The sequence below is a fragment of the Calidris pugnax genome, unplaced genomic scaffold, assembly GCF_001431845.1.
Source record: "Calidris pugnax isolate Ruff unplaced genomic scaffold, ASM143184v1 scaffold24, whole genome shotgun sequence".
NCBI lineage: Eukaryota > Metazoa > Chordata > Aves > Charadriiformes > Scolopacidae > Calidris > Calidris pugnax.
Genome location: NW_015090922.1, coordinates 33,519,110 through 33,522,230, shown reverse-complemented (window position 1 = coordinate 33,522,230; position 3,121 = coordinate 33,519,110). Strand labels below are relative to the sequence as shown.

The window sequence follows — 3,121 nt, the reverse complement described above, 5'->3', positions numbered from 1 at the left end:
TGTTCATCCGGTCAAGTGCGGGGTGAGGGACGGGAGGAGCAGGGGAGGGTGGCGGGGGCGGCGTGGTTCGTCGGGGCGGTGTGAGAGCTGTGGAGGTGACGCCGGTAAGGCTTGGGCCACCAACGGGAAAGAACTCCACTTGCACACACACGCACCTCCCCCCCCCACACCCCTCCGGGCGGTGCTGCCTGGTGAAATATCAGCTGGCAGGTGCCGTTGGGTAAAGCCTGGTGTTCCCTACTGACGTTTTGCTTCTTCCTGCCCCGGTGGTACCTGGAATATATCTTCACTTGCTAACAGAAGGGAAAAGAAACCAAACAAAGTCTTGCTATGCTTTGATGGGGAGAAAACTTCCTGCAGAGGAAAGATTTCTTGCCAGTCGCCGCTGCCTGCCCAGTCTGTGGAAGCACCTACTGCAATATCCCCAGTTTGTGCCCGCACTGCGACCTCCCCTATCTTCCACCCATCCTGAGGGCAGAGGAAAAGTGCCCCACGGCCAGCCTTCACCCCCACCGGCTCCCACTCTCACCACCTCTGCTGCCAGTTTTCCAGAGGAGAAAATGGACATCCTCCATCCCACCAAAAACCTTGCCGCCGCTGAGCCTGCCCCTGAGGGGTGAGAGGCGAGTGCTGGGTATGTCGCAGGCCGGGGACACTGGAGGGAGTCAGCCTCCAGCAAAGGCGGAGGAGGCACAAAGAGGCCCTCTGCTTCCCCGCAGGCAGAGGCAGAAGCACGTCCCCTGCTTGGTTATTAAGACACCCAGGGTGCAGGTGGCCTCTCTAAGGGGTCTGGGCCTCCAGTGTGGAGGTGCAGGTGGTGCCGAACCTCTTCAGCTCTTTAGCGCTCAGGGACCCCCAGTACACCAGGTGTGGTTTTGAAGGAAAACACTTCTCACATACAATAAAAGTGAATTGTTAACATTTTACATACATGAAGGACAGATGTGAAACTCACACCTTTTTTTTCCTTAATTTTATTCAGGTGCTGGGGCCCATGAGTGAAAGGACAGCTCTTTGACTGGGAACTTACCACGCCATATCATTTGCTTGAAATGGGCATCACGCCCTACGAGCGCTGCTCCCTGTTCAGCAGGGCCGTGCCTATCAGCAAAGTATTGCGTAGAGAAGTATCATCAGTTAGGTTATCTTATTCTTTGTTCACGCCTAATGTTATTTCTGAGAAACATTGTAAAATGTTACTTTATCATGTTAAGACTTTGTGCCCTACCAATGTATGCGCTGTACGGCAAGGTGTGACGGTGGAGCTGCCTTCCACTGGCTCTTACTGGCTTTGGCTCAACTATTACGAAGACACTATATAATATGCTAGAAACATGGAAGAAGATACATCTGCTACTGCCTTCTCACATATTAGAGAAACAAACACATGGTTCCGTGTGAAAATCATGTTGCGTCAAAAATAGAGTCTCTATTAAATGATACTGTTTCCTGCCTTCATGTATCTGTGACACTTTCCTAGATACAGAAACACAATCATCTGTAGCTCTTTCCTTTCTCAAATCAATTCCAAATATACTCCCATGGTTCAAAAATCTAAAGAACCTGTTTTGTTTTCAAGAAGTTATAAAATACAACTTTGGATGTGTGTTCAAAACATCCTTAATGTAGGTTAGATTAGAAAAGCAGCAGTTCAGCTTACCTACTCAGTTCAGTCTCCAGGAAAAAAAAAAGAAAAAAAAGAAAAAAAAAGTGTCTGGGCCTTAAATTACGAGCTATATCTTTACTTTGAGACATTTCTCCCAAGACGCATGCCAGAGAGATGGCTGCTCAATTGTGTCCATAGTCTGGGCCCCTCACTTCGAGGTCGCAATCATTCCACTGCCGTTTCTCTAAAATTAAACCCATGTTTCCAAAATAAATAAAAAAAATCCCATAAGATGAAATGGAGACTCATCCCCATTGGAAGGAAGTTCACAGTTATACACCAAACATCCCATTTTGTAATCAGGGATTTTTTTTTCTTCTCTTTTATATTTATGCAATGCTCTGTTACATTTTTAGAAGGAGCAAGGTGCGCCTGGGTGCCAGTTCTCCTTTCTCCTTCTCAGAAAAGGCTGAGATTCGGGGAGGGGAAGGAGGGGGGAGCAGTTGTGAAGCTTCTGCTACCTTCAGTAGGAAACAAAACCCAAGTAACATCAGCCCTAAAACCTAGAGCAGCCCCTCTCATATTTTAACTACTTCCCCCTCAAACCCAGCTATAGGGTTTGCCACATGAGGGAAAAGAAAATAAAAACAACAAACAACCCATAGACTACACTACGCACATCCCCACAGGAGTCAAGCTGACTTTCAGAATGAAAAGGCTGCTTTCCTTAGCAAGCATGAAGATGTCCGTTTTGTTATTAGCATACTAACGTACTACCAAGCTACTTTTATCATCGTCTTTCACTCATCCTGTGTGGCACGAGTCTTTGCTGCTATAGTGAGGTCAGGGTTTTTTTCAAAAGTCTGTTTAACTATGACCAGGCAAGTTCATGGGCTGGCAAAATTTTGAGTTCTTACACAACTGGAGGGTAGAAAAGCCCCCACAGTATTAAGCAATGAACACATGTTTGCAAGGAAGAGAATTATTTCTTCAGTTACTGGAAGTAATTTTTGAAGTGCCTCTAATTCACAATGTGACTTAAAAATAGTTTTAAAGGGTCTCAAGCTGGTGTTTCAATAATTCTCATTTTATTCCTTGCACCAACAGCCTTGAGTCAGGAGAGAAGGTCTACAATTACCTTTACTTCATGCTTTTGCTCTTTCCCTGTGCCTGAAATCAGAGTAAAGATTTGAATATAAGCTTTGCATATCTGCTCATGAAATCATCAAGATCTCTCAGAACTGCCAGAACAAATTTGATTTTTTCTTGTAGTAGACAACATATGAAACTCATTTTTCATGTTTTTATAGGAAAAAATTATGGTAAGTCTATCTCAATATGTAACAAATATTAGGAGTATTTTTAGGCATTGTTTAATCTCCTTTCACCAACTCAGAGTTTAGTCCAGCAGCTTTCAAACTGAACTTTGAATATGCAAGAAACCATTCAGAGCTGCTGATTCAATGTACAACACTCTGCACTTTCAGTTTTTCTTATTAAATCTTTTATTCCGTT

General features: G+C 44.7%; 1 long non-coding RNA gene across 1 annotated transcript; it reads left to right on the top strand.

The window, feature by feature from the left end:
• Positions 1-103: 103 nt before the first annotated feature.
• LOC106893002 lies at positions 104-1,440 on the top strand. Its single transcript, XR_001412964.1, has 2 exons — positions 104-634; positions 983-1,440. It is a non-coding gene; the product is annotated as an uncharacterized LOC106893002 (long non-coding RNA).
• The last annotated feature ends 1,681 nt before the right edge of the window (positions 1,441-3,121 follow it).